Source organism: Terrapene carolina, unplaced genomic scaffold (genome assembly GCF_002925995.2).
Source record: "Terrapene carolina triunguis isolate 2854851 unplaced genomic scaffold, T_m_triunguis-2.0 Scaffold67, whole genome shotgun sequence".
NCBI classification, from domain to species: Eukaryota; Metazoa; Chordata; order Testudines; family Emydidae; genus Terrapene; species Terrapene triunguis.
The window spans coordinates 6817378-6829891 of NW_020664418.1; positions in this window are offsets into that span (position 1 = coordinate 6817378).

Sequence of the window (12514 nt, forward strand, 5' to 3'; positions counted from 1 at the left end):
CCTGTCTCCAGCCAACCCCGCACCCCCCTGCCCTGCCTGCAGCCAGTCCCTACCTCCAGTCAGCCTCTGTCCTGCCTCCAGCCAGCCCCACACCACCCGTCTCCAGCCAACACCACACCCCCTTGCCTCCAGCCAACCCCGCACCTTCCTGTCTCCAGCCAGCTCCGCACCCCCTGCCCTGCCCGCAGCCAGCCCCACACCCCCTGCCTCCAGCTAGCCCTGCCCCACGCCCCTGTCTGCAGCCGGCCCTACGTCCACTGGTGCCCTGCAGTTCCCAGGGCAGTAACCCTGCACACCTGCCTCAATGAGGCGGGCAGGGAGCAGCTGGGACCCACACATGTGCACACCCTAGGGTGACCAGACAGCAAGTGTGAAAAATCGGGACCGGGGCGGCGGGGGGGGGGGTAATAGGAGCCTATATAAGAAAAAGACCGAAAACTCAGGACTGTCCCTATAAAATATGGACATCTGGTCACCCTAGCACACCCCCAGGGAGTGGCGGGGACCCACACATGTGAAACGGAGCTCATTTCTAGTTCAGGCCCATCTTTTTAAAAAAGAACTTTAGGTAGGGTTAACATACATCTGTATTTTCCTGGACATGTCAGGCTTTTTGCTTCTTAAATCGCCTTCCGGGAGGAATTTAAAAATTCCTCCCGGGAAAATATGGATGTATGGTAACCCTACTGGTACAAAAAATACATACTGTGGCACATCCCTTAAATCAGAACTTTTTATAGGGAACTGGTTGTTAAGATTTTGGCAGCTCATCACTGGTTGGGGCACTGAGCTCCTCCAGGCACAAGAGCTACATCCTGATTCTAACCAGCCTCAGATCCTGCCCTGCTTATAGATACAGAGGGGCACTGGCTTTCCCAGCTCCTCTCCAGTGGGAGACAAGGTTCAGAGAAAGAGAGTTTGTGCCCCAGAATCAGGGAATGAGCCCAGAATGCCAGGCCTGGAATGGAAAATACAGTCACATGGCCCATTAAATTTATCAAAGGAAAGTGGAGCCGGAGCAAGTCAGAGCCCAGCCTAGAGGCCCTGGCAATTTGTGCCTCGCCAGCCTGCGCTGCTCCTCTCAGGCAATGGCATCTCCCTGCCAGCCCTGCCCCCATCAGGGCAGCATGTCCAGGGGGGATAATTCAGTGGTTTGAGCATTGGCCTGCTAAAACCAGGGTTGTGAGTTCAATCCTTAAGGATTTTTGCCCCGGATCCCATTTAGGGATCCGGGGCAAAAATCTGTCTGGGGATTGGTCCTGCTTTGAGCTGGGGTTTGGACTAGATGATCTCCTGAGATCCCTTCCAACCATGATATTCTATGATTCTATGAAGGGCTCAGCACCTATGCTCAGGGCCAGACTCCCCACAAGCCTAGCTCCCAGCCCTCTGCAAAAATCAATCAAACAACAAGACTGAGAGGCTCATCCTCTAGTCATCAGCATTTATTATTTGCATGATGGTTAGGCCTGTCCTATTCTTTTAGATGAAATAAAAGGGCCCAAAGAGTCAAAGGTGGTGGAATCTCCAGCCTTAGAGGTTTTTAAGGCCTGGCTTGATAAAGCCCTGGCTGGGATGATTTAGTTGGTGTTGTTCCTGCTTTGAGCAGGGGGTTGGACTAGATGACCTCCTGCGGTCTCTTCCAACCCTGATATTCTATGATTCTATGAACTCCACCACCCCAGCCAGGACACTCAGCCAGTTTGACATCCCACCCATCCACATCACTCCCTAGCAGCTCTAGCCCTGCAGGGGGCAATCCTCTGCCACTGAGACACAGAAGCAGTGTCTTTTCTATGCTGGCTGCTGTTGTGGCTAGCCTGTTCTTGAAGCTACTAACTACCCCTTCCCAGTTGTATTGAACACTGGAAAGTTGCTGTTGTAGTTGCCAGTCTATCCCTCCGACCTGCCCAGCCTTAGCGCAAAGGTTTAAGAATCACTTCCCCCACTGGGGAAGCCATGATTATGGCTGCTCATTGGCCCCTCTGCCTCTTGTTGGGACTCAGAGGAGCTGCCTCTTGGGAATTGTATTGGGGAGCTGGGTGCCCCATCTTTGATATGATCTCGCTTCCTCTCTGCAATGGGGTCTGTACGGCATCTGGGAACTGGGCCAAGGGTCCCTTGTTCAATGGCTCTGAATCAGTTTATTTTCAGTGCAGTGTTCTCTAGGAAGCTGGGAGTCTCAGAGAGAGCCCTACCTTCGGTAGGGTGAATCAGTGCAACCGCCACAGGCCCCACGCTTTGGGTGTCCCGCACTGCGATAAAATTGGGACTGTCCCGATATTTAGCCCTTTGTCCCGCGTCCCGACCGATGTACGATTGGGACACCATTTGTCCCGATATTCAGGTGAGGAGACGGGCGGGGAGGCGAGGTGGGAGGCAGGAGGGTGAATGGGGTGAGGAGGCAAATGGGGAGGCAAGCGGCAGGCAGGCAGGTGGCCGGCGAGGAGGAGAGCAGCCAGTGGGCAGGGGGAGTGAGGAGGTGAGTGGTGGCGGGGCGGGTGGGTGCGCCGAATGGATGGCGAGGAGACTAGCGGGGAAGGGAGCGGCGGGCAGGTGGGCAGATGGCGAGGAGGAGAGCAGCGGGTGGGTGGGCACGCCAGGTGGACGGCAAGGAGACTAGCAGGGAGGCTGATTTGTGCCGGGCCCTGCACCCCCCCTAGGGTGTCTCAGATTTCAATGAATCTCTTTTATGAAACTGTTACACCATGAATATACTAGATTAAACTGAATGTACTTTCCCACTCAGGGGATCCCCACGTTCTGTCTCCCGGTCTGTTTGTTCCTAGCCTATTTTCTCTGGCCTCTGCCCTTCCTGTAAGATACATGCATGTTGCGCCAATGTACCCTGAAGGGCCCACATGCACTCCTGCATTTCTATTTTGCTTTCACTCTGGAGGATCTTTTCTCTTGTCTCAACCACAATGAACTGAAACTCCATTGGGCTTCTGTAACAGCATGTGAGCTGGCCTCATGCTCTTTAGAGTTAGGATCTGTCTAGATTAGAATAACAGATTCATAGATGTTCAGGCCAGAAGGGACCAACTTGTCTGTCCTCTTGCATCAAAAAGGATTAGGCAAAGAAGTTGAGATGAGGTCAGAATTAGCTCCTCCCCTAACCACAACCTTTTCCCTAGTGTAGAGGCAGGTTAATGCCTTGAATTAGTTGGTCAAGGTTGACCCTAAAGGGATCTGATAATAAATGTCCTTCCCCATATGTGTATCCATATGTGAAGGTGTCTTCCCTGCAATACACACACTCACTAGCCACCCATCATTGCAAAGGATCTGCGCTTCAGCCGCAATAGGGTGTGTTGTTTGACTGCAGCCCGTTAATCTCTGTAATGAACTCCTGGCTGCATTGTCCCCTCTGCCGGCTTCGGAATGATCCTGGCCTTATTGTCTTCATTTCATTTCATTTTAATTAGCGGCGTTTAGTCCAATGTATTGGCATTTCTGCCTGGCTGGCGCAGCACGGTGCAGCACAGCTGCAACCTGAGGGGAGGCAGTGATGTTATTGCAGTCAATGAAAAGCCATGATACTGCCATTTCCATTGACATTCTCATCACTAGCTTTCCTCCCTCTCTAGTCCCATGCAAGACAGCTCTGAGCACTTCTGCAGAGATACAAACACAGGCTGCCTTTCAGTGTGCACTGTACCTGGCTTGGCATCAGCCGGGATGACAATCAGGATCCCAGTAGTCCCCTCTATCATAGCCTACCCAGTAGGGCCATGGATGGGGGCAGCTCACTTTTGTGGCATTATTCCTTCCCCCTGTCTCAAACATCGCAAATGCCCCTGGGATTGAGCACTGAGTATGGGAAGGAGGTGAGCTGGGGACAAGGGCTGGTCTGTGAATCAACCTCCCCCCCACCCCACCACCACCAATGCAATTGTCAAACTGCACTTTAGGAGGGTTCTGGTGGAGTGATTGGCTGGAGGCCCCCAGCAGCACATCTCAGATAAAGCCAGGGAACATTGGGCTGGGAGACAGCACTGAGACAGACAGCAAGTGCAGAGGCTCAGGGTCTCTCTGCAGACACCACTGCCCTCCATTGATCCCTCAGGATTCCGTGGGTGGGGTGAAACCCTGCTTGTTACGGGGAGGAAATCAAATTCCAAACTCTGAGGGCATTGTGCCAGGGAAACTTCAAGGGAGACCTTGGGGAACAGCCAAATCCCTACACAAGCAACTCCCGCATAGGGAATGAGCTGATTCCCTGGGGCTAGACTGAACTGGGCTGAGATGGGACAGGTGGGCCAGCAGTGATGGGACAGGGGCTGCTGGTGTATGTGTGATCCTAGTCTGTGCATGTATCCCCTGTGCTATTTCTCTCTTCCTAGGCTCCTTCCTCACACTTGGCCTTATCACACTTTCCTGTGGCAATACACGGCCCCTCTCCCCCTCCCCCTGCAGATCTTCCTTCAAGACTTATAAAGGGTTCCCTCTCTACTGCTCCCTGACTTTTGGGCTACATTGAGCACTGAGCTATTCTATTAGTGCCACCTACTGTTTATTTCTGACAACCCCATCCAGGAATCCACCTCCAGTTAATTCCATTTGCTAAAATGTTTTCCTTTTCCCTCGCTCCCATGTCTTCTTTGGAACCCCTCAACTATGACCCTTCATCTTGTTAGAGGGAATAATTCCTGTGCAAAGCCTGGCCATCCCTCCAAGACTATCTGCACAACACACACAGCCATTGGGCTTAATGCCATCCATATCTGCTTGCAAAGCTGGGAATTAGAACTGGGAGAGCTAGTTTCACCAATTTTTTTTTAAAGAAACAATTTTTTCCGGAACTTTTTTCTGATGAAAAATTTCCAATTTGTTTCTAAAAGTTTTATTTTGTTTCAGTGGGGAAAATAACCCAGTTTCTTTCACATTGTTTGTCCCCCTACCCCTCTTTTCCAGTGGAAAAAGAGCAAAAAAGTGAGAGAAGACGGGGGGATGGTGTTTCCTAGCAAAACAAATTTAAAAATTTGAATTTTTTCATTGATAATTTAAACATTTGAACCAAAATGAAATTTTCCACAATAATGTTCGTTTTGGTTGAAAAGCCTTTTTTCCAAGGAAAAAAACCTGTCAATTACAACATTTTGACCAGTTCTGCCAGGAGCATTTACAGATCTGATGCGGGGTGGAGTTTGCTAGAAATAGCCAAATCCCCATTAAATCTCAGAGTCAAGATGTGTATAAGACAAACTTCCTGCAAAATAGAAAAACACATCAATACCTTCCTTTCCTCTCTAGTTCCACTGGATCTTCTATCTTTTTCAGAGTCTGCATTTTCTCAGACTACTTTTTCTATGACTTTTCAACGTCTTACTCTATTTTTTCTCCTTCATTCCTCAAGAATTTTTTTTTCTGATTTAGTCTTTTCTCCCTGTAGTGGTCCCTTGCTCTCCCACTCGGACGGAGGCCACTAGTTCTTGTTGCCTTCAGGCTTGTCTGGCGAAGGCATGAAGCTGCAGAACAGTCTAGGGCTCTTGTCGCCACCCGAGGTGGAGCAAGGCCCCCCAGGTCCTCTAGTTCCCAGCCTCACAATAGGGCTGGGTACCAGACAGTCAAAGCCAGGCTTTAGCCTGGGCTTGGGGGAGGCTCAAGCTGCCAGCAATTAAACAGTCTTAAGGCTGGCTTTAGCCTGGGCGGGGCTCAGGCAGCCTGCAAAGCAACAGTCTACAGGTGGGCTGGGGCCTGAGCTTGAGGAGGTTCAGGCTCATAGGCGCCAACTCCATGGGTGCTCCGGGGCTGGAGCACCAACGGGGCAAAATTAGCAGGTGCTCCACACCCACCGGCAGCCAAGATCCCCCCTCCTCGCCTCCTCCCCCATCCCTCCCATCGCTTCCTGCCACCTAACAGTTGTTTCCGGGGAGGAGCAGGGACACGCTCAGGGGAGGAGGCGGAGAAGAGGCAGGGCAGGGCAGGGATGGGGACTTGGGGGAAGGGGGCAGAATGGGGACGGGGTGAGGGCGGTGCAGGGGTGGAGCCAGGGGAGTCGAGCACCCACCGGGAACGGGGAAGTCGGCACCTATGCTTAGGGTGCCAGCAAGGAAACAGTCTTAAGGCTGGCTTTTGCCTGGACAGGGCTCAGGCAGCCAGAAAAGCAACAGTTTATAAGGGAGCTGGTAAGGGAGGCTCCTTCTTCAGAGCAGGAGCAACCCCGCACAGTGTAGGGAGTCAGCCACCCTGGGGTGGGGTGGGGGATATGGGCCCACACTACTCCACTGCGTCCTAGCCAAGGGCCCTGGCAGCTCTGGGGGCATTCTATCTCTGCCCCCCAGAGCGTATGCCCAGGTGGCTGCCACCCCTCCACATGCCACTGCGCCATCTGCCCCAACCGCTGCCTCCAGTACCATCCCTGGCGGCCAGGGTCCCTTCCCCTCGCTGACCAGGATGCACGGCATCTGCTGTTCCTGGTGCCCACCTCACCCCACATTGAAACTTACGTGTAGGCATTGATGCAGGTGGTGGGGCCCATGGCTGTTGTGGTGGCCTCCAAAATGTATGGGAAGGTTGTGTTCTTCCTGGTGTTGGAGGCCGCCGCTCAAGAGGTGGTGGAGAGGGGCCTGGCGGTGGGGGGCATTTGTCCCCCTAGAACACCTGGAGGACCTGGGCATATGGGTGGTGCTGACCTCCATCCCACCCTTCCTCCCCAACACTGCCCTGTTGCCTGCCCTCTCCACCCTGGGGAAGCCCATCTCCGTTCTCAGCCCTCTCTCACTGGGCTGTAAGGACCGTTTTATTCTTCCGCCGGCAGGTGCAACTCCAACTGCCGCCAGCAGCACGTGATGGGGTGGCGCTCGAGGGGTCCTTCCTGGTGCCCTCCCAGGGACCCACTACCGGGTCCACTATTTAACGGGGGAGGCCCGGTGCTTCCTTTGCCAGGTGACGGGGCACATCCAGAGGGACTGCCCCCTGGCCCAGCCCGGAGGGACGCCCGGGACCCCCATGACCTGGCCCTACCAATGCCGGCGACCCTGGTGGCCCGGCTACAGCTGCTGCCCCTCTTCCTCCTGCCGTTGCCCCCACTTGGGCCCCGGGGGCAGCCCTTCCACCATGCCCAGACGAGCAGGCGGGCCCCATCTCAGTCAGCTTGGTGGGGCCCACAGAGGAGAGGGTGGCGAGATTATTGCCGGCCATGGGAGAGGGCCCACCCCAGGGGGAGGTTTCCCTTCCCCCCGCTGTCCCGCCCTTGCTGCCCCATGACTAGGAACCATCACCCTCACCCCCTGGCCCTGCCCCTGTTGACTGGCCCTCCACCTCCATCTTGGAGGGCTGGGTGCTCATCCAGGGGAAGCGGCGCGCCTGCAAGTCGTGGGCTCGATCCCTCCCTCCGACGAGGAAGGAGAGGAGGCCCCCCGAAAGATGCTGCGGGGGGCTGATGCCGCTAAATCTTCCATGCACCCCCAGAAGGAGCCCAGCAGGAGGTTCTGGTCTTACATGCCATGGCAGCGGACAGAGGCAATACCGCCCCCCTCGCCAAGTCCCCCGCAATGAGGCCTCTGCAGGAGTTCCACCGGTCCCTTTGCCATCTGTGCCCTCCACCGCCGCCAATGCCAGGGCTATTGTTGTGCTGGTTGCCGGCGGGGAGGACCCCAGGTCCATGGGGACCGATTTTACCTCCATTTTTGGGAGCTTGAGGCCCTGGGTCTGACCCCGATCACCCAGCGGGCCTCGATCTGGGAAGCTGCTTAGTCCTGCCGCCCCCTCCTCCTCTTCCTACCCCAGGTTGCCGCCCCAGCTCTGGTCCTCGGGGCGCCACTGGCCCTACCCGTCTGCCTGGCCGCAGATGGTACTCCATCCAAGGCCCCTGAGCCCCTTGAGGCGACAGCTAATGCCGAATGGCTGGGCCCCAAGCCTCTGGGTGCACCCTCTACCACCCAGACAGAGCGGTTAGCCTCCCCTCCAGAGGGAGACCCCACTGAAGACTCCACCATGCCTGACGCCATGGCTGCGGGTGATGCACTTATTGCAATGCCCACTGTTGATGAAGGCCCCCCTTCCGCCCTCATTCCCTCGGCCCCAAACCCCGGTCGAGAGGTGCCCCAAAACCCATTCGAGAGGACCATGAACCCGCCTCTGCTTCCACTCCCTGCCTCTGATCCTGCTCCTGCCCCTTGACCTGCACTAGTCCCTGATCTTGCTCCTGCCCCAATCCCTGTTCCTGATCCCGCCCCCGATCCAACTCCTGCTCCCAATGCATCAACTGCCCCTCTCCCCTCCACTTCCCATGCTGCTGCTGCCCCCGAGGTTGTCTCGCTTCTGCTGCCCACGGACAACCCTCAGGGGGCGGTTTTCGTGTCTCCCCTTCCCGACTCTGTAGGGGCTCAATTATTCCCTCCGCTGCCCCCTCCCACGCCAGGGATGGGGATGGGCCACACGGCGCCACCACTTCAGGTGCCGCGCCGGGGGTCAGCCCCTTGTTTGCCTGTCTCCATGGGCCGCGAGTTCCTTCCAGGGGCCCAGCCGGAGGACGGCAGCGGGTCTGTTACCCCGTTACCCTCTGTGTTGAGGGATGAACTGCACCATATCCTAGCAGACACCTATGGCTCGAAGGGCAAGGTGCAGCTCGCTCCCAGCACTGGGGGGACTTCCATTGTGTCCTCCGGGCCATGAAGGCCCTTTTGGGGGAGGGGAGAGGGACCGTGAGGCAGGACATTGCGGCCTACCAGTGAGCCCACAAGTTCCGCAACTCCCTGCTGACCTTCGGGGTTGAAACCGGGTTGTTGCGGGGCCCGATGGGGGCCATCAACTCCCCTGCCTGTGAGGATCCACCCCAGCCCTCCCTATGAAAGTAACCACCTTTGCCACCTTAAGCACCCGGGGCTGTAGGGTGGGTCTCCGCAGGAGCCAGGTGCTCTCCTTCCTTTGGGAGGGGGGGTACTCTGTGATCTTCCTGCAGGAGACCCACACGGCTCCAGCCGTCGAGGCTAGCTGGCAGCTGGAGTGAGGGGACGAGGTTTATTTCAGCCACCTCAGCTAGGGTGGCCACCCTGTTCTCCCCCGAGCTACGGACCGAGGTGCTGGGGGTCACCGAGGTCGTTCCGGATCACCTGCTGCACCTCCAGGCTTCTGTGGAGGGACTGACATTGAATCTAGTCAACGTCTATGCCCCAAACACAGGGCCGGAACGAGTGCGTTTTTATCAGCAGGCGTCAGCCTTCCTCGGCACTCTGGATCCTCAGGAGTGCCTGGTCCTGGGCGGGGACTTCAACACCACCCTTGAGGACCGGGACCGCTCAGGACTCGAGAGCTGCCAGGCTGCCACGGGCGTTCTCAGGGAGATCGTGGACCATCACTCCCTGGTAGACATCTGGCGTGACCACCAGCCAGACGACGATACCATCTTCATCTATGTCCAGGTGGACGACGATTGGTTGCGCCACTCCCGATTGGACCAAATTTATTTCTCACGCTTCCATCTGGCACGGGCCCACACCTCCAGCATTCAGCCGGCCCCGTTCTCGGACCATTACCTGGTGACGGCAGCTCTCAGCTTGGAGAGACCAGGGCCGGCCTATTGGCATTTTAATAAGAGCTTGCTGGAGGATGTGGGCTTCATGGCATCCTTCCAGGAGTTCTGGCTCGCCTGGCGGCAGCAGCAGCACACCTTTCCCTTGGCATGGCGGTGGTAGGATGTGGGGAAGATGCATGCCCGGCTCTTCTGCCGAGACTACACGCGGGGTGCCAGCTGGCAGAGGGATGCGGTGATAGGGCAGTTGGAGCAGGAGTTCTTAGAGCTGGAGAGGTGTCTGGCCTCTGGCCCCGAGGATCCACCCCTCTGTGCAGCTATAATGATGCTGCCTTTGGTGGGACACAACTGAGAGTACCGATTCAGGACAAATTGCTTAGAGCAGGGCAGCCACAGCCCCAGGGTGGTGGTTCTCCACCTCTAAGGCACACCAAACCAGCCAAACAGAGAGGACTTCGATCTCACCTCACTGGCTAACCATAAGTCATACAAGCAATTCCCTGAGACACTCCAGTTTCCCAGGATCACCACCAGTGCCTCTCATTATGGGGATGAATGGTTATGAAAACCAATACCCTAGTAAAAGAAAAAAGGTTCTCCCGATCCCAAAGGACCAACCCCCAGACCCAGGTCAATATACAAGTCAGATCTTAACCACAAATCACACTGTTGCCAATCCTTTAGAATCTAAAATCTAAAGGTTTATTCATAAAAAGAAAGAAATATAGATGAGAGCTAAAATTGGTTAAATGTAATCAATTACATACAGGAATGGCAAAGTTCTTAGTTCAGGCTTGTAGCAGTGATGGAATAAACTGCAGGTTCAAATCAAGTCTCTGGAGTACATCCACAGCTTGGATGGGTCATTCAGTCCTTTGTTCAGAGCTTCAGTTTGTAGCAAGGTAAGCCAGAAGTAAGAAGCAGGATTGAAGACAAAATGGAGGGGTTTCAAGGACCTTTTATATCCTCTGCCATGTGGTTTGTGCTTCCTTTGTCTCAAATACAAGCTGTCCAGCCATGACTTGAAAGTCTTAGAGTTCTGTCCATAGGCAAGTCCCTGCATGCCTTGCTGAGTCAAAGGTGTATCTGCCTTCTCTCAATGGGTCAATTGTATAGCTGATGGTCCTTAATGGCCATCAAACAGGCTAGGCGGAATTGAGGCCAAATTGTCTGGGGTGTCACCCAGAAGCATAGCACAAGTTTGAAATACAGACAGTATAGAGCCAATACTTATAACTTTAAATACAAAAATGATACATGCATACAGATAGCATAATCATAACCATCAAATCATAACCTTTTCATAGACACCTTACTGGACCTTCTTTGTACAAGATTTGGTGCCACTAAAGGATCTTGGTTACAACAATGGTCTATACGGTCACAGTTTGTGTCAATAACGTCACAGCAGAGTACCAGGAGAAGCGGGAGGAGCTCCGGGCCCTGGAGGACCATCAGGCCTAGGGTGCCTTTGTTCGATCCCTCACCGTCTCCTTCTGGAGATGGATCGCGGCTCCCGCTTCTTCTATGCCCTGGAGAAAAAGAGGGGGGCCAAAAAGCATGTCACCTGCCTCCTGGCAGAGGATGGTGCTACCCCTCACGGATCCAGGGGAGATACGTGGAAGGGCCAGGGCCTTCTACGCCAGCCTCTTCTCCCTGGATCCAACCAATGCCGAAGCCTGCAGGGTGCTCTGGACTGAACTCTCAACAGTCAGTGCGGGTGACCGAGACCAGCTGGAGCAGCCTCTCTCTCTCTGGCCGAGCTCTCGGAAGCCCTCCATCTCATGCCCACCAACAAATCCCTGGGCATGGACGGGCTGACCGTGGAGTTCTACTGCGTGTTCTGGGACAAACTAGGCCTGGACCTCGTCATCGCCCACTTCCCCTCGATGACCAGGAGGCATGGCGTCTGCTGCCTCCTGGTGCCCGCCTCGCCCCATGTCGAAACTTACGTGCTCTATCTCGGCGTTTACCTTTCCACCATGCATCCTTCTCCGCCGGCGAACTGGCAGGATTTGGAGGACAGGGTGAGTGAGCGGCCATGGAGATGGACAGGACTCCTCCGGTGTCTCTCCCTGCAGGGAAGGGCACTGGTACTGAACCAACTAGTCCTGTCTATGCTCTGGCAATGGCTCAACACCCTGAGCCTGGCCCCAGGGATCCTGGCGTGGCTCCAGAGGGTAGCTCTGGAGTGCTTCTGGCCAGGATTGCACTGGGTCTCTGCAGGGGTCTTGAGTCTTCCCCTGGAGGAGGGAGGACAGGGCCTGGTCTGCCTCCGCAGCCAGGTCCATGTCTTCTGCCTCCAGGCTCTGCAGAGTCTCCTTTATGGTGCAGGTAGTCCGGCATGGAGCACGTTAGTACATGCCTTCCTCCGCTGCCTCCGAGAGCTCTGATACGACTGGCAGCTCTTTTTTCTCCACCCGAAGGTTCTTCCGCGAGACCTCTCCAAGCTGCTGGTCTTCTACCAGTAACTCCTGCAGACCTGGAAGCTGTTCTCGGTGACCAGGTCTGTTGTGGCCACCGAGAGGGCAGACCTCCTCGCGGAGCCCCTGCTACACAACCCCAGCCTACGTGTGCAGGTGGTGGAGTCGCCCTTGGTGCGCTGGAGGCTGGTCCTGGCAGATACCACCAGAATCGGAGACCTCCTGGACTATGACGGGGGGACTGGGTGGATCCCCGTGCACTCAGTGGTGAAAGAACAGGTGAAGAACTATTTAGAAAAGCTGGACATGCACAAGTCCATGGGTCCAGATCTAATGCATCCAAGGGTGCTGAGGGAGTTGGCTGATGTGACTGCAGATCCATTGGCCATTATCTTTGAAAATTTGTGATGATCGGGGAAGGTCACGGATGATTGGAAAAAGGCAAATATAGTGCCTATATTTAAAAAAGGGAAGAAAGAGAACCCGGGGAACTACAGCTTCACTTCAATCCCCGGCAAAATCATGGAGCAGATCCTCAAGGAATCCATTTTGAAGCACTTGGAGGAGAGGAAGATGATCAGAAACAGTTAACATGGATTAACGAAGGGCAAGT